Source organism: Neofelis nebulosa, chromosome 1 (genome assembly GCF_028018385.1).
Source record: "Neofelis nebulosa isolate mNeoNeb1 chromosome 1, mNeoNeb1.pri, whole genome shotgun sequence".
NCBI lineage: Eukaryota > Metazoa > Chordata > Mammalia > Carnivora > Felidae > Neofelis > Neofelis nebulosa.
Genome location: NC_080782.1, coordinates 83790873 through 83816255, shown reverse-complemented (window position 1 = coordinate 83816255; position 25383 = coordinate 83790873). Strand labels below are relative to the sequence as shown.

The window sequence follows — 25383 nt, the reverse complement described above, 5'->3', positions numbered from 1 at the left end:
TAAAACAGATTACTGAACAAAATATTGGTATATAGAAATAAATACTTTTGGACTGTCTACTATGAGTCAGGCAATATATTAGGTGCAGGAGATAACAGTGAATATGGTAATTATTGCCCCTTCCTTTATGGATGTTATATCTGTCGCAAAGAGAAATTTTGGACAAGTAATCAAATATAATGAATGAGTGGCAGTACTACAAAAGTCAATATTCAGGTTCTTTAATAATTTTTATAGTTTTTCTGTATGGATCCTGCATATTTTTATTAGGGTTTTTCCTAGAGATTTTATGGTACATATGTTAGTATTAGTCAGAGAATTTTTTCTACTATCTCTACTGTTTCTTATTCGTATATTGATATTTTTTGATATTTTTTTGTATTTAACAGCCTTACAGATTTCTGTTTAAAAGGATTTTATGTGGCATTTTTGAACTTTCTAAGAAATATTCTCTGCAGTTCCTAATGACTTTTCCCTTTCCCCCTCCAGTAGTTATTCCATTAATTGATTTGTGTGTTGTTGCACCAGCCAGAAATTCTAGAATAATGTTGAATAACAACATTGGGAATTCCATCCCTCCTTGATTTTAATGAGCTCAGTTTATATAATTAGTATTACATGATGTGCTCTTTCTAGATACCCTTTTTTTATGAGAAGAAAGTATACTTCATTGTTTCCCTTAAGATGTTGTTTATTAGGAATTTTTTCCCCTAAGTTCTTAATTATGATCTCTCTCTCTCTCTCCCCCTGCCCCCCTTTCTGTCTGTATCACTTTAAGTATTTTTTCAAGAGGAGCATTTGGTGCTACAATTTTTAACTTCCTCAATAACTGAGAATTCTGTTACCATCACATATAAACAATATCTAGGAGGGCATACAATTCTTAGTTTACAGGTTTCTGCCTTAAAATGCCACAGACCGTTGGGAATACAGAATTGTACAGCCACTTTGGGAAGTGTTTTGGCAATTTAGGGGAAATTTACACTTACACAAAACCCTATAAACACGTTTATGGTAGTTTTATTCATAGTAGCCCAAACCTGTAAACTATACAGGTGTCCTTAAATCCTTCCATACAATGGACTATTACTCAGCCATAAGAAGGAAAAAACTGTTGGTTCATACAACAGGTTGGGTGAATTTTAAATGCATTTTCCTAAGTGAAAGAAGAAAGACTATATATGCTAAAGAAGACAGTGGCTATGGGTTGTGTTGATTTTTTTTTTTTTAATGTTTATTTATTTTTGAGAGCGAGAGACAGCATGAGTTGGGGAGGAGCAAAGAGAGAGGGAGACAGAGAATCCCAAGCAGGCTGTAGCTATGAGCACAGAGCCCGATGTGGGGCTCGATCTCAGGAGCACCAAGATCATGACCTGAGCTGAAGTCAGATGCTTAATGACTGAGCCACCCAGGTGCCTCCCCTATTGTGTGATTTTATTTTACATGATACTCTTAAAAAGGCGAAAGTACAAGGAGGAAAACATATCCGTGGTTGCCAAGGATTGTGAATGGGAGGACACATTATCCATAAAGGGTAAGTCTCATTTTCTGTAGGGAAGTGTAATGATGGGCACATGACTCTGCATTTGTCAAAATGTACAGAATGTACACATCTAAGGGTGAGTTTTATTGTGTGAATACCACAAGATCTACTGGGAGGTGGGGGCAAATATGGAATGCAGATGGCGACAAAAGAAATCTAGCTATATCGCAATTGAATCACATTAACTACACTGAAGGGAATGGGGGAGAAAGAAGCTAAGCAAAGAAACTCTGGAAGGCAAGCAGCATTTTGACTGGATACTTTAAGGCTAAGGACAAAAAGACCTGTTCACACACATCGTTCTCTAGTTGGTAATTTGTTTCTTAGAGAGATATGGATTAGGAAATTTAAAACTGCTCTTTTAAATTTTAGATTTTTTTTTAGATTTTAAAGGTATTCTTAGATGCTTTTAAAGTTATTTTCATTTATGCTTATATACTGGAGTTTGAGTTAAGAAATAAATTATAGAAAATGGACCCAGATTTCTTACTATCAGAGGAAGAAGTTACAAAAAATAGAGGAAGGCTAGAATAAGCCCTATGGTGTTGGATTAAAATTGGAGATATCACTATGAACTTATTCTTTTTAATGTACACGTAAGTGACACAGAAATGAACTCTGATGGGTGTGTATGCATGAGCCAGTATCCGTACCTGTATTTCCTAGGTTCATCCACTGAAGAGGTCTAGAAGGTGCCTGAGTAGCAATGAGCAAAGCCAGCACCCAAGTCTTGGCTTCTAAATTCCATTCTCTAATGAAAGAAATGGGACTCTTGGGGTAATACCTGACTCTAGGGCTGTGGCAGGGAAAACACAATGTAAGCCATCCTGAAAAAGTTGCCAGTTGCCAAAGTCAGAACAGCTTGAGCAACAAGATAAATAACAACAGCACTGGATGGTAACTCCATAATAAAATAAATATTCATGATTCCATACGACTATAAATAAACAACTGAATAAATGGGGCAGAAGTGGTAAATAATGATTCCACTTGATAAATATGAAGGATTGAGGGAAATAGCAATTATTATTAAAATACCACAGTGATAACTGCCACACAATGTATGCTAAAATTAGTGGGTGAAAGTTTATGCAAAAATAGGATATTTGCATTAGATCAAAGCATCTCCCCCAATTATTTAAAAATTATAAAGGAAAAGTAGTAACCTTGGTAGAGAATCCTAACAAACCCCAGATTAATCAAGTGACCAAGAGTAATATCACCAGTAGTCAGACATCCTGATAGTATTCAATCCCTGATGTGATAGACCGAGAGAGGCACGTGACTTTCCTTCTATGACTTTCCTTCCCAGTAATGCACACTTCTAGTGCTTTTTTTTTTTTTTTTTTTTTTTTTTTTTTTAGAGAGAAGGGGATAGAGGATTCAAAGCAGGCTCTGCACTGACAGCCTGATGAGAGGCTCAAGTTCACAAACCATGAGGTCATGACCTGAGCCAATGTCCGATGCTTAACCGCTTAATCAACTGAGCCACCGCGGCGCCCCTCCAATAATGCTCATTCTTAAACTAATCACAAGAAAGCATCAGACAAACCCAAACTGAAGCACAGGCTACAAAAGAACTGACCATGAACCTTCAAAAATTTATAAGGCCATCCGAGACCAAGATTCAGAATCTGCCACAGACTGGAGAAGACAAAGGAGAAATGACAACTAAATGCAGTATGAGCTCCAGGAACAACAAAAGGACATTAGTGGAAAAACTGGTGAAATCTGGAAAAGTTCTGTACTTGAGTTAATAGTAGTGTCCCAAGGTTAATGTCTTAGTATAGATGAATGTTCTTTGGTTAGGTAAGGCACTGAACATAAGGAGTATCTGAGTGAAGGTATATAGGAAATCTGTGTACTGGTTTTGCCACTTTTCTCTAAGTCAAAAAAAAAAAAATATATGGTGCTAAAATAATGTTGTATATGTGCCATCATCTCATGGCACCGCTGCTTGAAGTTTAAGGCCAGTCTAATTTTTGTCCCTTTTTAGGTAATCTGCTTTACCTTTTTCCTATATGGATGCTTTAAATCTGTTTTCCTCTTTCTTGAAAATAAGTCTTATAATATCATTAATTTGATTTTCTTTAGTGCCAATTTAAATCATTCCTCCCACCCCCAAATGTTATCCACTTCCATTTTCACTTTGGCCTTTGGTCTCTTGTTACATCTCATTGTTTCTCTTTTTTGTCTTTACAGATTGTAACCTAAGGATTATCCACAGAGGGTTTGACTTCCATCTACCGAGGATATACCAGGAAAGTGTTCTAACATTTTGGTGTGATCTCTATATTAAGCATATTAACACGTTTTTTGTGTGTGTGTGTGTGTGTGTGTGTGTGTGTGTGTGTGTGTGTGTGTGTTTCCAGAGTGATTTTTACTTTTCCTCAAGCTGGAGCCTCTTTTCACAAGTACTATTTGAGTTCTTTGGATCATTCATCTTCAAAGTAGGAGAGGTTTCTATATCTAGACCGTTTTCATCGTCTTGTGGAAAACCACTGACAACAAATATACTGATTGATTTTGGAGTTGGAGTTTTTTTCGAAGAGATTTTATTAGGGACTGTTTGGTAGAGCCCATTTTAAGTCAGAAGCTACCTACCCAAAATGTCTGCATTTTCGAATTAGTAATTTTAACATTATCTCTCAAGATATTTCTTTGGAGAAAGAATATTTGTAAGCATTATATCTGGAATTCCTGTACTCCAGAATCAGAAAAAAGAATGCAAAGCACTAATTTCTACATCACAGGATAATTAAAGCAGGAGATTTGCTATTTCTCCATAAAGAGAATTATGAAGTTAGATAGTGACCTGGAAACCAGTGAAGCTGATTGCAAAATGAATATTTAAAAGCCCCTCTGATTTAATGTGCTCTTGTTTCCATTCCCATTATTCTTTACAAAGACAAAGAGTCCTCTGTAAATATTGCTTTAAGGATTATCAGGCTTCAATTTTCAAATTCATCCGAAGGCCATAATTTAAACCATAATATTGGCTTTACAAATGTAAACAGTGATTGAACCCCTTTCCTTCAGCTAATAGGAATGCCAATGAAATTAAAGTCAATTAAATAATTGCTTTATTAACCTAATGTATTACTTCTGTAAGACATGCTGTGGCATATCCAGCCAGGAGGAGAGCTAGAAGAGAACAAACCTACATCAACGTAAGGAGAATGGAAACCAGCATATTTTAAAAACTTGATGCAGTGGGAAGAGTTGCAATCTTGATCCATCCATTTCTACGTTGTAGTGTAACACTGGCTAAAGATGGAAAAGTCCTAAGAGCGTTTAAAGGTTTTCATTTGATTTAGATTATATTTAGTAGGGGACAAATGATGTCTACAGGTTAGGTCTAACTTGACTTTTCTCATCTTTCTGCCTTCTGGACACCAGCTGCAGGGAACTGACTTCACCTCCTCAGACTAAAGCCTAGTCGCATCTCTTAGTGACTCACTACTGCTGACAGAATGATGTTTAAACTTTAAACTCCTTATCAGAACTTATAAATCCCTTGATGATTTGCATCCTACTCACAGATCCAGCCTCATTTACTACTATGCTCCTTCCATCCTACCCCTTAGGAGGACCTTCAGCTCTCACTGCAGACTCTGCTGGTTCACTGATCTTTCAGGATGTAAGTTGAAATATCCCCTCTTCAGCCAGAGAAAACTTTTCTCTATCCACCTCTGTTTCCAGCCTCTTCCTCTGCTTCCCCCAGGCAAGTTATCCCATTTTTTTCTTTTATGATAATACAGAATTACGTGTTTATTTACTTCTAATATTACATACCTTGAGAGATTGGTTTTACTTATTTTGTAGATGTCTTTCTCTCCCACTGTGTTGTCCCCTTCCTTTACAAGGGCAGGACTAGATCAATTATTCCAACAATATCAGAACTTAGGGAAGTACCTGGTACCTATGAGTAAATAGGCAGGTATCTCTAGAAAGATACAGAACAAGTTCTTAGTAGTTACAGCCTTTCTTATAGCTCATGTCCCTCCTGCTATGCCCCAAATTTTGTTAAGGTCCTGAGCACAAAAAAAACAATTTTTTTTTCGTTTTGATTTTTTTTTTTTAATGTTTGTTTGTTTTTGAGCGAGAGAGAGAGAGAGAGAGAGACCACGCATGAGTGGGGAAGGGGCAAAGAGGGAGGGAGACACAGAAGCAGGCTGCAGGCTCTGAGGTGTCAGCAGAGACAGCTTGAACTCACCAACTGTGAGATCATGACCTGAGCCAAAGTCAGATGCTCAACTGACTGAGCCACCCAGGCACCCCTTGTTTTGTTTTTTCTGACACAGGTTCAGACTACACCAAAAGTACAGCCAGAGTTTGCTTCTTTGGAAAGCTTTTATAGATGTTAAGGATGGAAGAAGGAAGAAGGGAGGAAGCAGAGCAAAGGATTACCCTTCTTTGGTGCTGATATGCCTTCCATGTATATTATCTCATTTAATCCAAAAACAACTATTCAGAATAAATATTATCATTCCCATTTTTACAGTTAAGAAAACTGTGACTCTAGGGGCGCCTGGATGGCTCAGTTGGTTAAGCATCCAGCTTCAGCTCAGGTCATGATCTCGCGGTCTATGATTTCAAGCCCACGTCGGGCTCTGCCCTGACAGCTCAGAGCCTGGAGCCTGCTTCGGATTCTGTGTCTCCCTCTCTGTGCCCCTTCTCCACTTGTGCTCTGTCTCTCTTGCTCTCAAAAATAAATAAAACATTAAAAAAATATTTTAAAAAGAAAATGTGATTCTTTATATAATTTGTATCAGGCCACTCATCTGACCAGTTACCAAGCTGGAATTTAAATTTGACTTGACTCATTCAAAACTCAATTCTTTTCTTAAAATATGGGAACTAAAGAAATTTTAGTTCTACAAAACCGTAATGGCCCATTCTGTGAGTATTCTAAACTTGATGCAGTTTTGGTTTTCAACTTTAAACATGAGGATTCAGAAATGTTTGCCTCTCATTTCTATTATACTTAGCTTCATTTGGTAGTTATTCATCTATTGGGTATTTATTAGACATTTACAAAGGCCCAGCAATAAGCTGGACACTTGGAGAGTAAGCATGCCTGAGACACACACAATTTCTCTACTCAAGAAATTCCTTCACCATTTTCTTAGAGGCATTCTCATTCTGGAAAGCCAACCTACTTGCTATCCCATTTATGGTTTCTCTATTTTTTTTCTGCCTTTAAACAAATTAACCCTCATACAAACATATACCTCATAGTCTTTATATTAATATTTTTCCTGTTTTCTGTTCTTATTCCAAAAGAAATACATGCTTTGTCTTCTTCACGGTCAACAAAATCTGCTGTTTATATAAGTAAATATTTAAGAAGCTTATGTATAGATTTTATATTATTATCACATAAATTAGATTAAAAAGGAGTGACATTAATTTTATAAAATGCTTATATATGTGTATGTATACACACATATATATACACACATCCACATATATATATATATATATGTACATATAAGCATTTGCATAATCTTTAGAAAGTATTAGACTTTAAATGCACAGGTCAGAGTAAATTTAGCCTTTGGAATCTATTTAAATCAGAATGAAGGGACTTCCCAAATGAAAAACTGGCAGCTAGATGTATCAGTTTTCTATGTAACAAACCACCCCAAATTTAGTGAATTAAAATAACACAATTTATTATTTCTCACAGCTCTGAAGAAAATTCTGTTTGTCCTGCCTAGACTCACTCATGTGGCCCTTGGCAGCTCAACTGGATGGGCTGGGTCTCTGGCCTGTCATACTGGTCTTCTTCACAATATGGTGGTGTCAAGATTCCAAGACCATAGCCCCAGTCTAGATATTAAGATTCTGCTCTTACCACATTTACTGATGTCCATTGACCAAAGCAAGTCATTTGGCCAAGCTCAGAGAAAGTGTAGGATGCTTGGAGTGGTGATTCATGGAGAGGCAATTATTCCAATAATCTACCACACTGAGTATCTTTATAACATACTTAAAATTATATCACATATACTTCTAAGGCTGAGGATATGCTTAATTAGCTACACAGAGCCTTGAGGATTCTGACGACTTATTGATGGATATACATCAAAAGAATATATAAAGTTTGGTTTAGAGATATATATTTACATTTAAGTGCTTCTCTGAATTTACAAAGAAACTACATATTAAATATTTCTCATCTATTGATTCTACATGCCTTTGGATGCCCACCACACGTTCACCTGTAGCTACTGAATCAGATGTTCAAGGCTTTCCTTTATTTCATTTTTCCTCAAATTCTAAGTGCCTAGAAGGACTGCTCGTATATCCTGGTTTTTATTCAGCAATTAATATTCAACAACTCTCCATTCACCACTGTAAGCTGGCCAGTTCATAGTACCTAGACTGCATGTTCTGGACAAGCACACTTCCGAATCCATATAAATTCCTAGGGCAGTTTATTATGATTCTTAAAAAGTAGAGATTCCAAAGCATCTTTTTAAGGTATTGGCATAGAAAAGGGTATAGGACTTAAAATTAGAAAACATGAGCTTCAGCTTTATCACTGACCATCAAGTCACTTAATCTCTCAGCAATTTAGTTCCCTAATCTAGAAAAATAAAGCAATAATAATAGTAGGTACTTTATAACCTTATTTGGAAGATTAAATGATATGATTTAATGAAGGGCTGTGCAGAATTATACAAATGTATTACAGGCCTGCAGTGCCTTACCAGAAACCACTGAGGTCATTTTCAGAATTTAGACTTATTTAAATTTTAGACAGGTAATACAATGTATATTCTGTTTATTAAGTAACATTCCTACCATAGTGTAGGATAGTACCCTATACCAAACACATTAATATATCTGCAGCAAAACATTTAAGTGGAGTGAATTAAGACTATAAATTTATAAAGGCTTTTAGTTTAAGAGCTTTTGTATCTCAGAACTGCAGATAAGGGATCGTGGGTTTCTATTTTATGTTTTTAATAAGTTTAGGCCATTTTTAAGTTTTAAAAAATGGTACAAAACCTTTAATAGTTAAGATTGGCTTTATATAGTTATAGATGACTCATACCTTTGTTTTTATAATTTTCTTTCCTTATCAATATAGGATCTTCATAAAGTAATGAATAATATTTACATTTGGAAGAAAAGAAGAGGGAAGAAGATTAAAAAACAAAAAAGAAAGAAGAGGTAAGAAGAGATTTTAAGGGCAATGAATGGCAGTGATAGTGAATGCATGATAAATAAGCCAGTCGGTAGGTGTTGAATTAGTTTACCTATGGAATATATAATCAGTGGGAAAATATACATGAAAAGTACACTGTAAAGTTAGGAAAGCTATGTACTGTGTGCCCTGCATTTTACTTAATATTTGTAGGGAAACATTCAATATAAAATCTCTCTGCCCTCCAGCACAGAGATAGAACTAACATGTAAAAATGAAGAAGTCATTGAGCACAAAGCGTTCTCCATTGTTTAGAAATTTTAAAAGGTATGGATATGAAAAAAAGGTCAGTATGGATAGGAGCTGCCAAAGAAGGTTTTACAAAGTAAGTGGTACTTGAAGGATACCTTCAGTTTGGATAGAGAAAAGATAACTGAGCAACAATGTCATGTTAAGCAAAGATAGGAGAGTAGTAACGTGTTCCAGAGGCAGAGAAGGACCAGTGTATATAGAACAACAAATGAATCTGAAATCATGCAGTAGAGCCATTTGTGGAGGGATATAAAAGCCTAGAGGGAATAGTTGGACTTGATGGATCATGTAATAGGAAATCACTGCAAGTTCTTGAGCTGAGGAATGAAATCCTGAATTAATACAAGCTTAGCCTGACAGTGAAATACAAAGGTGAATCATAATTGGGAGAGACTGGAAACAAGGAGGCTGTTGAAATAATCCATGCAGGCATATAGTAAGGGTAAGATTCAGCAAGGAGGGTAAGGAATTGTTGAATAGGAAGAAGAAAAGGTAAATTTAAAAATCTGGTTAGAAGGCATGAAAACAAGCAGAAAAGAACACTGCATTTTTTAACCAGTACAGCTTCAGATTGGCAAACCAGTTGATGGGATTGGGCACAGATGGGAAAGAAAGAGGAGTCCACAGAGTAAAGGAGGTCAGGTGGGAGGTGGGGGAGAGAAAAGAAAGCTGAGAGCAGGAAATTATTTTTTAAAAAGCAAATTACAGGACCTAAACTCCCTTATATCTACACTGATAACTTTATTAGTGATGATTAATGTTCAGAAATGATGGTGACTCCCAAGTCATCACAACATTCTCAATCATCAAAATCATCAAAGAAAACAAATCTAACACAATGTACGCCAGGAAAATACAATAGAACACCGTGGTAACACATTTTATAAAGACTTTTCACCAAGTGTTTGAAACAAAAAACTGAAGTTACCGTAGAGTTACTCAGAAAATGCAACTAACCAGAACATACCCTTCCAAAGCATACAGGAGAGTCAGAGAACACTCAAATGGGAAGAGACTGTGAGGCGCTGATTTAAATTTGCAAGTATTCAGACCTTCCTAATTCATGAATAGTTAACATCTAATTGTCAGAAAGTTCTTCCTTAAGCCATACTGATGTCTCTTTTAACTCCTATCCATTAGTAACAATTATCCTCTAAAACAGCTCAAAAGAAGACCATCTTCCATGATAGGTGAATTATTACTTAGAGCCAGAAGTGGAAATTGTTACCCAGGAGACAGGCAGGAGAAAAACTCTTTAGGATGAGGGAAGTCTGCTATGTCTCGATTGTGGAGATACAATCGTACAACCAATTTAATCTAGTTTATTTGTATGAAATTACCAAAGTTCAGTTAAACTGTCCAGTTAAAATTTCAAAACCAAGACCGTCTCAGATGGTAGGTAAGAGCTCTTCAAATATTTGAAAATAAATATCTTTCTTAATTAATCCTACTTAGATATTTGGAGATTTAAGATGGAAATACCTGATCCAGAATGGGGTAGTAAATTCGCTCAGCATAGACTAGCTAGGAGGATTTTGTTTTCTCTTTAAAGAAAATAATTACTCAAAAACTTAAATATAATAAATAGGAAACAAAATAGAAAATAAGTAGTTGATTTAATACTTAGATAACATCTCTTAGGTTACAATCATTCATTTAAGAAGATTATCTTCAATAGATTGACTCTGATTAGTTCCAAAGGTCTGGAAATTTTCTATGTAGTAACTTAATATTAGCTCAGACAATACAATGGTAAAGTTAAGTCAAAATGTTGAAGAGAAACTCTTTAAGAAAGTAAGTGGAAGCCAAAAGAAGAAATAGATTGGGCATTTTCATAGCCATATTGAGAAGGTGCCCCTTTGGTTAATACATTGACTTGTATTCAGTAGATGTTTCTGTCTTTTACATTTGACTTTCTATTAAGTAATATTAGTAGTTTTGTATAAAGTTGATTAAATGGACCACTAAGGTGGATAGGGTTGGGAAAAAGGCATTTCAACAGGTACACAGAAAAGCAGACAATTAAGAACATACTTCTTAGTTGCTCTGATAATTACAACAGCAAAATCATGTTGTCCTTTTCAATGAAGCGTAATTTGTAAGCTTATTTAACTGCATGTTTCCCACCAGTCACTATCATATACATTATCAGGTGGGATTATTACAGTCTAAAAAATAAAGAAGAAAACAAAAATCACAGAAGTATTTCTATATGATTATATCCTTCAGTTACAAAAGCCAGCATCCTCTGACTACATTCTTAAGACAACAGTGTTTTCATTATAAAGGAGGCTGACTCACTTCTAAAACTTTTATATAGTTTTGGGCCTCCTGTGGCGTATTCCATAAAAAGAAAATATCTAAGTAGTTAAATGACTAATAGGTTTATATTTGTAGGCCTTTTAACTAAGCATGATTTTTAATCCTGTAGTTGAGGAAAAATTTGAGTACAAATCTTTAAAAGTGAAAGGATAGGGGCGCCTGGGTGGCGCAGTCGGTTAAGCGTCCGACTTCAGCCAGGTCACCATCTCGCGGTCCGTGAGTTCGAGCCCCGCGTCGGGCTCTGGGCTGATGGCTCGGAGCCTGGAGCCTGTTTCCGATTCTGTGTCTCCCTCTCTCTCTGCCCCTCCCCCGTTCATGCTCTGTCTCTCTCTGTCCCAAAAATAAATAAAAAGCGTTGAAAAAAAAAAAAAATTAAAAAAAAAAAAAGTGAAAGGATATAGTACAGGTAAGAGACCTCATGTAAATTATACCATGGCATTCTTGGGAAACCCCATATGTAAAATATATTCATATATATATATATACAAAACCATATATATATGTATATATATATATTGAAGTGTTATTTATATGCAGTGCAATTCATTAATTTGAAATGAATTTTAGTAATCTCATACAATTAAATTGAACCTCCACAATTGAGATACAGAAGAATTTCCTCATCCTAAAAAGTTTTCTCATGGTCTCTTTGTACTATCATTTCCCAATTCTGGTTGTAGGCAGTACTTCAACTACTTTCTGTCATCATACTTTTGCTTTCTCTAAAATTCATATTATTGGAATCATATAGTACCTACTCTTTTGTTTTTAAAATCTTTCACTTAGCACATTTTTTTTGCTTTTTATTGTAACATTCTTTATTTTTAATATGAAGTTTATTGTCAAATTGCTTTCCATACAACACCCAGTGCTCATCCCAACAGGTGCCCTCCTCAATGCCCATCACCCACTTTCCTCCCTCCCACCCCCCATCAACCCTCAGTTTATTCTCAGTTTTTAAGAGTCTCTTATGGTTTGCCTCCTTCCCTCTCTGTAACTTTTTTTTCCCCCCTTCCCTTCCCCCATGGTCTTCTGTTAAGTTTCTCAGGATCCACATAGGAGTGAAAACATATGGTATCTGTCTTTCTCTGTATGACTTATTTCACTTAGCATCACACTCTCCAGTTCCATCCACATTGCTACAAAAGGCCAGATTTCATTCTTTCTCATTGCCACGTAGTATTCCATTGTATATATAAACCACAACTTCTTTATCCATTCATCAGTTGATGGACATTTAGGCTCTTTCCATCATTTGGCTATTGTTGAGAGTGCTGCTATAAACATTGGGGTACAAGTGCCCCTATGCATCAGCACTCCTGTATCCCCTGGGTAAATTCCTAGCAGTGCTATTGGTGGATCATAGGATAGATCTATTTTTAATTTTTTGAGGAACCTCCACACTGTTTTCCAGAGTGGCTGCACCAGTTTGTATTTCCACCAATAAGCACATTTTTGAGATCTGTTCATGTTTGAGTTATTAATTTTTTTTTCCTTTTTATTGCTGAGTAGTATTTTCATCATAGGGGATATACCACACTTTGATTATCCATCCAACAGTTGATAGATTTTAGGGTTAGGGCTGCTTCTCTTTTGGCTGTTACAAATAATGTGGCTATGAACATTTGCAGTGACATCTTTTTTGGACATTTGTTTTTACATCGCTGGACTAAAATACCAAGAAGTAGAATAGCTGAGTTCTACAATAAATATATATGTTTAACTTTATGAAGTACTTTCAGACTGTTTTCCAAAATGGCGATATTGTTTTTCATTCATACCAGCAATGTATGGAAGTTTCACTTATTCCCATCATCATCAACACCTACTATTGTCAGTCCTTTTAATTCTAGTCATTCTAGTAAGTATGTATTAGTATCTCATTGTGGTTATAATTTACATTTCCCTGACAACTAGTGATACTGAATACTTTTACCACTGTTTATTGGCCGTTTGTCTATCATCTTTTGTGATGTGTCTGTTTAAATCTTTCCCCATTCTAAAAATGTAGTTGTTTTTTTTTTCTTATTGAGTTGTAAGAATTCCTTATATATTCCAGATTCTAGCTTTTTGCCAGAAGTGTTCTGTGAAAATTTCCTTCCAGCCTTGATGTGTTTTTTTTTTGTTTGTTTGTTTTCTTAACTATGTCTTTTGAAGGACATAGTTTTTAATCTTGATGAGATTTTAATCGAAAAGTTTTTTAATCGAAAGTTTTTAATCTTGATGAGAATCCATTTTATTTCTTCTTTTATTGTTTGTACTTCTTATATGTTATTTAAGAAAGTTTGCCTAAGCTAGTGTAGCAAAGATTTTCTCTCTTTTTTCTTGTCTTCAGAGGTTTAATAGTTTAGGTTCTCGTATTTAAGCCTAAGATTCATTTTGAGTTAATCATTATGAAAGTTAAGCATCAGGCTAATATTTCTCCACATACAGATATCCAGTTGAAAGGATTATTTTTTCTCCATTGAATTACCTTGCTACTTTTCTAAAAAATGAATTGATCATGTAAGTGTAGATTAATTTCTGGACTCTGTTGTTATCCATTTCCATATATGCCTATATTATTCATATGCCAGTTTTACATAGTCTTGATCTGTAGCTTTATACTAAGTATTCAAATCAGGTGACAACATTCCTTCAACTTTTCAACTTTGTCTTCCTTTTTCACTTTTTTTTTTAAAAAAAAACTCTTTTTGGGGGGTGGGGAGGGCTCCTGGGTGACTCAGTCGGTTGGGTATCCAACTTCGGCTTAGGTCATGATCTCCTGGTCTTTGAGTTCAAGCCCCGTGTCGGGCTCTGTGCTAACAGCTCGGAGCCTGGAGCCTGCTTCGGATTGTGTGTCTCCCCCACTCTCTGCCCCTCCCCTGCTCATGCTCTGTCTCTCTCTCTCAAAAATAAACATTAAAAATTTAAAAATAATAAATAAAAATTCATTTTTATAAAGTTTATTTATTTATTTTGAGAGAGACAGAGACATTGCAAGCAGGGGAGGTACAGAGAGAAAGGGAGAGAGAATCCCAAAGGCCCCCTACCTTCAGAACGGAGCCCACCAATGAAGCTCAAATCCATCACCTGTGAGATCATGACCTGAGCCAAAACCAAGAGTCAGCCACTTAACCGGCTGACCCATGCAGGCACAGGTACCTTTTAAGGTAAATTTTAAATCATGTCAGTTTCTTCAAAGAATGTTGTTTGGATTTTGATTGGGGTTGCATAGAATTTAGATACCAGAGTATATAGAGAATTAGCGAATTTAATGTTTAGGTCTTGAACATCTTTTAAAAAAAAAAAATTATTCCTGAGTATTTTTATGCTATTTTAAGTGGAGATTTTAAATTTTTTTTCATGGTTGGGGCACCTAGGTGGTTCAGTTGGTTGAGGGTCCGACTTGATTTTGGCTCAGGTAATGACCCAAAGGTCATGGGATCATGCTCCATGCTGAGCTTGGAGCCTGCTTAAGGTTCTCTTTTTCTCTCTCTCTGCCCCTCTCCCCTGTTAATGCTCACTCTCTCTAAAAAATAAAAAATAAATAAAATCTAAAAATTTTCATGGTCAATTGTTTGTTACTAGTATATAGAAATACTGGTTTTTATCTTGACCTTGTATCCTGCAATCTTCCTAAACTTATTCGTTAAATTTAATAGCTATTTTGTAAATTCCTTAAAGTTTTATACCTATACCATCGTGTCATCTGCAAATGAGGATAGCTTTATTTCTCCCTTTCCTATTTGCATGCCGTTTATTTCCTTTGTCTAATTGCACTGGATAGGACCTTAAGTAAACATTAACTAAAAGACATCCTTGCCTTGTTCTTGACCTTAAGTATTATGTTAGCTGTAGGTTTTTCATAGGGGCCCTTAATCAAGTTGAATAACTTTGCTTTTATTACAAGTTTCTGAGAGTTTTTATCATGAAATGATTTCATCCAAGGTTTTTTTACATCTGTTGCAATGACTCCATGGTTTTTCTCCTCTACTCTTATGATATTGTGAACTGCACTGATTGATTTTCAAGCACATGTAAGTAATTTCCCCTGAACTGGAAAGTGAAGGATAGAACATAAGGACATAACACAATAATTACATTAATAATGGAAAATGCAAACATGTGTCCTAATATTACTTATTTAATACACTTTTTTTTTTTTAAATCATCACAAAAAGATCAAATGCTACCTATCTGGCTTAGTATCAGTTGGGACAGGACCTACTCAAAGAGGAGAAAGTAATGTTTTCCTTGTCTAATTTAAATTTTTTGCAGGCTTATTGAAATTACTCGTTTCCATTTGTTTTGACAGTACATTAAATAGTTGACAACTCAGTACTGCATGTCATTTTGTTTTTATTTCAAGTCATTTGCCTAAAATTACCTTTTTTTTCTATTTAGAAAAAGAGCTTGTCTTCAGGTAACTTGTTTGTACCTGATTATGTAGGAAAACTGAATGCCCAGCTAAAAGTTTTACTAGTGGTTCCGTCTTCTTTATAATAAAAACAAAAATATTTCTGTGATTAAATTTAACTAGTATTGGGCTACCGCCTGATGCTTTTGATTCTATAAAGTTTAATTTCATTCTAGGGAGAAAACATTTCGGTGATTAGGGGCAGGACTAAGCACCCATCCCCACAAAAAACTGCACATAAAATGAAACAATTCATCATGCAAAAAAATAGCCTCCAAAATATAGTTTCCTGAAAGGTAAATTATAAAAGTATGCATTTACCCAATCATTTTAAATACCATAATTATACAAGCTGCTCATCAAAAGACTTTTAAGACTCATTAAAATCATAAAACAATTCTAATTAAATCCATATTTAAGTTCCTATAACCTACATGGTACTTTAAATCAAACAAGAAAAGTTATATAAAAGATCCAATTAATTGTAAGTTTTTGTAAGAATTAAAGCCTAATTACTCTATGATTAAGTTTCTCCAAAATGTGATCATCAATGGCTCTATTCAGAAGAATTAGCCTTCTGTACCCCAGATGCCAGCCAATGCGGCAGCCCATCTTTGACACCAGCAAACTTACTGGTCTGAAATCAGCACGACGGGGGAAACTACCTCCACCCCCAAGGGGGATCCAAGTGGCAAGACCAAACAGAGCCACATATTTTATACAGATAAATGTCTCCCTATCTGCAGAGGTCCTTATCTGATTAAATGGATTTGTATTCATTAGCAAATTAAAAAAAAAAAAAAAATCCATCCTCAGAGCAAGTTTTGGAAACAATGGTCATTTCAGAGATTCCCAAGTTGGTGGTTAAAGATGCATGAGAAAACAGTAAGATTTGCAGCTTAAGGAGAAAGAAAACTAGGCCTTTAAAGGGGACAGCACTAAAACATTTCCTTCTAACCATGCAACTCTTCTTTCTTACTTAGCTACTTGAAATGTTTTTCATTTTTATTAGCCCAACTTCCCACGGGAAAGAAAATAAAAAAGCTCTGTGACATCGCCGCCTCTTGTGTGTTCTCTGAAACTAATTAACCCTATGAAGTTATTAGGGCAGCATCATTTTTTTCTATGACATCACACAAGGTGAAGGTCACTTCTATAATATTCTTGCCTTCATTCATGTGGTGCTTACCCCACAAAATATAATTTATTGTAATTTCCCCAGTGCCCTCATAGCCAAGTGATTAGTTATTATGGTACATAAAAAGTTCAGACGTACAACATATGACTTATAGCCTCTATTTCTGATAATCTAATTTTCTTTTATGGTAAAAAGAAATTTACTATTTATGTTTTATAGATTGTTATTTTGAGAAAACGACTAAAGTTATCTTCATATGGACACTTGCTGATTGCACAGCATCTGCAAGCTGAAACATCCAAATGGTTGAGATATAAAGGCAGTTCTTTATCCAGTTGACAAGAACTTTTTCTGAACTACCCTTGTCTGTGCAAGTGGCAGAATGGTTAAATTAGGCTGGAGCTACCTTCCATCTACTCCCCAGACATCAGAGCAAGAAATGGTGGTTCTAGGCAGATACAGCTGAGTTCAGGTTCCTTCTGCAGCGAGATTTCCTTCCCGTCAGGTACACTGTCCCTGACCTGAAAAACCCCTGCCTCTGCCATAAAAACATTTCCAGACTTTATAGATGTGGAATTGGTTTTCCTGCATGTTTCTGCTTTTAGAGAAGGGATCTTTTAGAGCCATGACCCTTAAATTCCTGTAACAAAGTTCCTTTCTCCTTCTCTGCTTATGACTATGTTGTCTTCATTTTAATCGTGCTTGCATTTTATTAAATGAATGCCAACTGCAGGTGGTTATATTAAAAATGTTTTCTATTCTAAGAGACAGCACCCCATCCTAGTTGATTTGAAAGATTCTTCTGAAGGGTAAGGTCAGCACACAGTCATTACAAAGAGGAAATCTGAACAGGCTTAGGTTGGTGAAAGAATAGGTGGTCGATTTATCCTGCTCCTGGTAAAGAGATAAAGACATGAAAGAAGCTGCATCTACCAGAGTAGACTGCCAAGACCCAAAGGAAGCCTGTCTGCCTATATCGGGTGTAAAAGGGGACCGTACTCATGATGCCTCGTGGTCAGAATGCTGCATTGGTAAGCCACAGAGCTAATAGTAATCGCTGTTAACTATTCAGTACTTACTAATCACTTTATATATATTGACTCATTCAGTCCTCACCATGATGAAGTAGTTAATATTATATTCACATTTTATAACTAAGGAAACTGAGGCCCTGAGAGGTTAAGTAATTTGTCCACACTTACATACTTGTAAATAACAGAGCAGGGATATGAACCCAATCAGTCTGGCTTTAGTATTTATGCTTTTAAACATGCATACTGCTCTTTCAATTCTTTCTATTCTGTATTTATTTAATTGAATAGCAAATACTTAATTGCACTTTATGTCAGGTACTCATCTAAGAATTTTATAGACATTAAATCTACTTAGTTCTCACAACCCTATGAAATATGTACTACTGAAATATTTACTATGTATTATTCCCGTTTTTCAGAGTAGAAAACTAAGGCACAGAGAGATTGATTAATTTGCAAAGGTTATGAAACTACTAAATGGGAGAGGCTGGGTTTGAACCAAGACAGTCTAGTTCTGTTTATTTTCTTCTGTTGTTTCCTAGTACTTTGTAAAGTCTTTTCTTAAAGATTTAGCCTGTCCCAGTTGTTCTAAGGGTGAATAAAATTAGTTGTTCTGGACAAAACACAAAAAGAGGTGTTATGTGAGTCTAGGCATCAGGATGTGGAGGCAGGAGATGAGGAGCAGAAAGAAAATCATCTGTACAAGTGAGCCCAAGGAAAAGGCAGAACCAACAGAAGCAGAACAGATGGTCAACATTCTTCCTCCAACAATGGTTCTCCTTCCAGGGCTCACTTTGGGTATACTGGTTTCATTCTTCTTCTTCTTCTTCTTCTTCTTTTTTTTTTTTTTTTTTTTTAAGTTTACTTATTTTTGAGAGAGAGAAAGAGAGACTATGTGTGCACATGCTTGCAGGTTAGGAAGGAGCAGAGAGAGGCGGGGCACAGAGGATCCAAAGCAGACTCCACACTGACAGCAGAAACCCAGATGCGGGGCTCGAACTCAAACTATGAGATCATTACCTGAGCTGAAGTCAGATTCTTAACCAACTGAACCATCCAGATGCCTCCGGTTTCATTCTTCTAAGGGAGGAGCAGCTACTTATAGACCACCTCCTTTCTTTGCCCTCCTCAGGCTTCTGGCTACCCCCTCTTGCTTAAAGGCCATTCTTTCATTGGCCTCCACACCACTATCCTAGCTTTTCTCCTAATATTCTGACCACCCTTCTTGTGGATTGATTTTTGATTGGGCTTCTTCTGCTTTCTACTCTGTAACTAGATAGTATCCTCCACACACTCAGTGTTTGGTCTGTGCTCTCTCCTCTCTCACTGACAGCTCATTGGATTTAACTATCACTGTGAGGCTGATGACCTCCGAATCTTTCAAAACGCCCTTTCAAACGCCCTTTCAAAACGCCAACCCCCCCATCTCTAGCTATGCAAGACGTATTCTCACTCGGACATCTTGTTACCTCAAGTCTTGGAAATCCAAAATGAAGCCAATTGTCTGTCTCCAAACATCTCCCTTGCCATCTGCTCCTGTCACTGTCAGGCCACAGCAGTGGAACTGATTGGCCTCACCTCCTAACTTGCTGTTACTCATTCATGCCTCTGTTTCTGCTCAGGTTCTTTCCCCTAGCAAGGTTCCATCTTCTTACTCCCTGCTATAGACTGCATGTTTGTCTTCTCCCAGAATTCATACATAGAAACCTCATCCCTGATGTGATGGTATTTGGAGGTGGGACCTTTGGGAGGTGAACAGATCATAAAGATGGAGCCCTCATGAATGGGATTAGTGCCCTTATAAAAGAGGCCCCAGAGAACTCCCTTGTCCTTTCCACTATGTAAGGACACAGTAAGAAGACAGCTGTCTGTGAACCAGAAAATGGGTTCTCAGCAGACACCAAATTGCAGATGCCATGATCTTATACTTCTCAGCCCTAAAAACATTGAGAAATCAATGTTTGTTTTTTATTAGCCACCCAGTTTTTGGTATTTGGTTATACCACCCCCAAACAGACTAAGTAAGACACTCTTTAATCCTCTCCATATTTATAGACGCTTGTTAACTTTCTACAAAATCTTTTCTGATTACTTCAGCTTTCAGTGACTCTAAACTCCTTCACATTTAATGTCCGTATTGCAAAATGCAACATCTAATTAATTCTGTCTTGCATTTTTTTCCATGTATCCATCTGGGTCCTAAACTAATCTTAGCTGAGCATATATACTATACATCAGGACTGTGGTACTCTCTGCATTAAAAGAATTATTCAGCACCATCAAGTGGGATTTATTCTTGGGCTGCAGGTGTGGTTCAGTATCCACAAATCAATCTACATGATTCACCACATTAATAAAAGGATAAGAACCATACGATCTTCTAGCAAAAAAAAAAAAAAAAATTTCTAGCATTTTACAAAATACGCATCCATTCTTGATAAAACCCTCTATAAAATAGGAATAGAGGGAACATACCTCAACCTCATAAAAGCCATATACGAAAACCCCATGGCTAATATGATCCTCAATGGAGAAAAACTGAGAGTTTTTCTGGGCAGGAACAAGACAAGGATGTCCACTCTCACCATTACTATTTAACATAGTACTGGAGGTCCTAGCTTCAGAAATCAGACAACAAAAGGCAATAAAAGGCATCCAAATTGTCAAGAAAAAAGTAAAACTTCCACTATTTGCAGATGACATGATACTCTATATAGAAAACCTAAAAGACTCCACCAAAGAATTGTTAGAACTAATACATGAATTCAGCAAAGTCAAAGGATATAAAATCAATGTACAGAAATTTGTTGCATTTGTATGCACCAAATATGAAGCAGCAGAAAAATCAAGGAATTGATTCCATTCACAATTGCATCAAAACAATAAGATACCTAGGAGTAAACCTCCCCAAAGAGGTAAAAGATGTGTACTCTGAAAACTGTAGAACACTTGTGAAGGAAACTGAAGAGGACACAAAGAAATGGAAAAATATTCCATGCTTATGGATTGGAAGAACAAACATCGTTTAAATGTCTATACTATCCAAAGCCATCTACTCATTTAATGCAATTCCTATTAAAATACCACCAGCATTTTTCACAGAGATAGAACAAACAATCCTCAAATTTGTATAGAACTACAAAAGACCCTTAATAGCCAAAGAACCCTGAAAAAGCAAAGCAAAGCTGGGGGCATCATGCTTCCAGACTTCAGGCTATATGACTAAGCTGTAGTCATAACAGTATGGTACTGGCACAAAAACAGACACATAGACCCATAAAACAGAAACCCAGAAATGGACACACAAGTATGTGGTCAATTAATCTTTGACAGTGCAGGAAAGAATATCCAATGGAAAAAGTCTCTTCAACAAATGGTGTTGAGAAAAACAGCGACATGCATAAGAATGAAACTGGACCACTTTCTTATGCCATACACTAAAAAGAATTAAAAATGGATGAAAGACCTAACTGTGAGACAGGAAACCATCAAAATCCTGGAGGAGAACACAGGCAGCAATCTCTGTGACCTTGGCCAGAACAACTTCTTAGTACACATTGTCACCAGAGGCAAGAGAAACAAAAGCAAAAATGAGCTATTGGGACTTCATCAAGAAAAAGCTTCTGTACAGTGAAAGAAACAACAAAACTAAAATGCAGCCTACGGAATGGAGGAAGATATTTGCAAATGACTTATCTGATAAAGGGTTGGTATCCAAGATACATAAATAACTTCTCAAACTCAACACCCAGAAAACATATAATCCAGTGAAGAAATGGGCAGAATACCTGAATAGACATTTCTCCAAAGAAGACATCAGATGGCTAACAGACACATGAAAAGATGCTAACCATCACTCATCATCACAGAAATGCAAATCAAAACCACGATGAGATACTACCTCACACCTGTCAGAATGGCTAAATTTAACAACACAAGAAACAGCAGGTGTTGGTGAGGATGTGGAGAAAGGGGAACACTTTTGCGCTGTTGGTAGGAATGCAAACTGGGGCAGTCACTCTGGAAAACAGTATGGAGGCTCCTCAAAAAGTTAAAAACAGAGGAGCACCTGGGTGGCTTAGTTCAGCATCTGACTCTTAATTTTGTCTCGCATAATCTCATGGTTCATGAGATCAAGTCCTGTGTTTGGCTCTGTGCTGACAGTAGCAGAGCCTGCTTGGGATTCTCTCATTCCCTCTGAAAGAAAAAAGTTAAAAATAGAACTGCCCTACGACCCAGCAATTACACTACTAGGTATTTACCCAAGGGATACAAAAATACAGATTCAAAGGGATACATGCATCGTGATGTTTATAGCAGCATTATCAACAATAGCCAAATTGTGGAAAGAGCCCAAATGTGTCCACCAACTGATGAATGGGTAAAGATGGGGTTATATATACATATAATGGAATACTACCCAGCCATCAAAAAGAATGAAATCTTGACATTTGCAACAATGCAGATGGAGCCAGAGTGTATTATGCTAAGTGAAATATGCCGTTCGGAGAAAGACAAATACCATATGATTTCACTCATTTGTGGAATTTAAGAAACAAAACAGATGAACATATGGGGTGGGGGAGAAATAAAGAAAAAAGAGGGAAACAAACCATAAGATACTCTTAAAGATAGCGAACTGAGGGTTGATGGAGGGAGGGAGTGGGGGAATAGACTAAATGAGTAATGGGTATTCAGGTGGGCACTTGTTATGATGGGCACTGGCTGTCGTAAGTGATGAGTCACTGAATTCTGCTTCTGAAACCAATATTGCACTATATGTGAACTAGAATTTAAATAAAACTTTGAAAAGAAAAAACGGACTGGGGGACTGTCTGAACATCATTCTACCAGATCTTCATTATAGCTCTATGGGGTCTCATTCTCAAAATTAGAGATAAAAATGCTGAGATTAAGAGAGAGAAAGTGATTTACTCAAACTCATGGGGCAAAACAGCACAGGTAAACTTCATACTCATTTCTGTCTGAGGACAACTCAGATCTTTCCTCTTTGTGTTGACTGAGTCCAATTTCTTTAAACTAATTTTCTAAATCCCTGAGTTTGATTTCTTGTCCCTATGAAAGAATGTGGGTTATAATCTGGAGCATATGTGCAAGTATTATCTTCAGTCTTTTTCTAGACAACACAAGGCATAAATAAATACATACATGTAGCATCAATGATTTCCACTTAAAAATCCAGTAAGTTCTAATATACATTTTAAGTTGATTTCATATTAATGTAGAATAAAATATATAATGTTTTAAATGTTACTCAATTTGAAATATTTGAGAACCATTAAAGCACATTTATGCTACAGTCATGTACAGTACAAATTTGTATAAAATTAATGTTTAAAAGTCTGATTATTTATAGAACCTCAGACAAATTTAATTGCCAGTCATTGATTTATAGCTCTCTTTTTGAAGCTTTTTCTTCCTTAACAGGATGTGGCTGCATTCTACCTAGTGGTTTTACTGATGGATAACTTAAAATAGTGCGAGACGCTGTTGGAAATCTGTGCCTTGCAGCCTGATCACCAATGGCCAGCACCTGCATCTGTAGAAGAGGGCTGGCTTCAGGCTGCTGGAATCTACTCTGCCAGTATGGAACAGTCCAAATAAAACAGAACCAGAGCTTGAACTCATGACCACTGACCTCTGACCTGGATGAAGTTACACATCTCATTCTACACTTACCATATTAAACCAATCCACAAAGAAAAAAACTTCCTAGAACAGTATAACTATTATCTCTTATTTCTATTCCTTGTCTTTCTGCTTCCTTCTATAGAAACTCCTCTTCTTGATCTGTCTTCCCCTGCTATGTTCCCCACTAATAGAGCACATTTCCCTCACTCCTTGGATCTACTACTTCCCACGACCTTAAGTTGTCAACTTCTTTGAATTTTTAAAGATCATTCCTTTTATTAAACTATAGTAGCATCTGCATAAAATGTATTTTACCAAAGCATGATCTGTAAAACCTAAAAAATGAAGACAGCAAGTGTTTGAGGCTATGAGGGTGACCCAGAGAATCCTTGGTCAATACAAGGACAGGAGGCAGCAGTCATTGGGTAAGGTGCCTTTCTTTTAATAAAATGCACTAGGGACTCAGTGCCCATAGCCCTGTTCTCAGCATGGCCAGGAGGAAGCGAGCATTTACATAGCTACTCAACACTGAAAGGCTACTGTTAGTTGCATCTCTTGCAACTAAAATATGAATGTAAGGATTGTCAAAATGGGGAGAGATGTAGGTGAGGAAGAAGAGAAACATCACAAGGGGAGTGTATGTAGATTAGATGTCTTGTCCTGCTGTGCTACATTTGCGGTACATGAACACAGGAAGGGGAGGACACATCTCTGTATTGTTTGCATGTGCTGGGCTTAAAAAATGAATATTACTGTGCTTTTAAGGTAGATTATGCCAACGATGTGGCTTAAGTAGTGATTTCTGCCAATGTCAGGGTCCTGGCTAGAGAAGGAGGAACAGGCTATTAACACCTGCAATGCCAATGCTTTTTGTTTCTGGTTAGAGAGAAGCTCCTGCACCAGGGAACACACCAAAGCAGATACCAAGGACTGGGGAGAAGGGTGTGGTTTCCCAAATAGACGTGTAAATATGGCAAGAGTTGGTGCCTTTTTATCTGAGAGTTGGTGCAATAGAACCCAGTGACTCAGTCAATCTGGGAAAGAGCCTCAATGCTGTCAGTTAAGTCACCATTTCACATGGAGCTTTGCTGCAATTTTCACTGCAGTTTTTGTTTGTGAACTCAATTAACTCGTATGGAACATTGCTCCAGCTGACTACACGCAAATGATCCTGGTTATCATATCGTAACTCTCACCTAACAGAAACTTGCTTTTTTTTTTAATGTAAGTTCTATGCCAAGTCACATGCTCTTACCAACTGAGCCATCCAGGCACTCCAAAATGGTGACTCTTTACAAAAAATAAATAAATTAACTCAATGTGGGGCTCAAATTCCCAACCTCAAGATCAAGAGTTGCATGCTCTACAAACCGAGCCAGCCAGAACTGTTGCTTTTGAATGTTCTGTCTCAGAGCCTGTTGTTCTGAGACAGTGGTCTTCAATTCAGAGCATCATGGGTGGCATTTGAGTATCATTCCTAAGATATTGGTACCACAGTTCTGTTTTCTTAAAACTATCCCTGTCTGTCCTCACCTGAACAAAGGCCCTAGTTTTAATGATGGCGTCCACATGTACACACAGAAATAAAGGGTTCATTATTTCTAATCGAAGAACAGAAACTTAGAGAAATAAAGCATTACCTGCCATTTTCGTGATCAACACTTGCAATAGAGAACATAAATGCTTCACTTTACAGAAATAGCTAGACCTTCGTGAACCCTCCCAGTGATTAATTAGGAAGCCTGTCTTACAGATTTTTCTCTCAGGTGTAGTAACCTTGTAGCCCTTACCATTAAGAACTAATAAATAAATGCTTGGTTAAGC

General features: G+C 36.6%; 1 protein-coding gene and 2 long non-coding RNA genes across 3 annotated transcripts in view; 2 read left to right on the top strand and 1 right to left on the bottom strand.

Annotated features, from left to right (window-relative positions):
- LOC131483772 (uncharacterized) overlaps window positions 1–3806 on the top strand; it is a 48022-nt gene extending 44216 nt beyond the window's left edge. Inside the window, exon 3 of the long non-coding RNA XR_009248047.1 lies at window positions 3746–3806. This is a non-coding gene — a long non-coding RNA (uncharacterized LOC131483772). The remainder of the gene's footprint in view (window positions 1–3745) is intronic.
- KIAA0825 (KIAA0825 ortholog) overlaps window positions 1–25383 on the bottom strand; it is a 387603-nt gene that overhangs the window by 27053 nt on the left and 335167 nt on the right. The gene's annotated exons all lie outside the window — the stretch shown is intronic.
- LOC131519356 (uncharacterized) lies at window positions 8622–23551 on the top strand. Its single transcript, XR_009265697.1, has 2 exons — window positions 8622–8728; window positions 23356–23551. It is a non-coding gene; the product is annotated as an uncharacterized LOC131519356 (long non-coding RNA).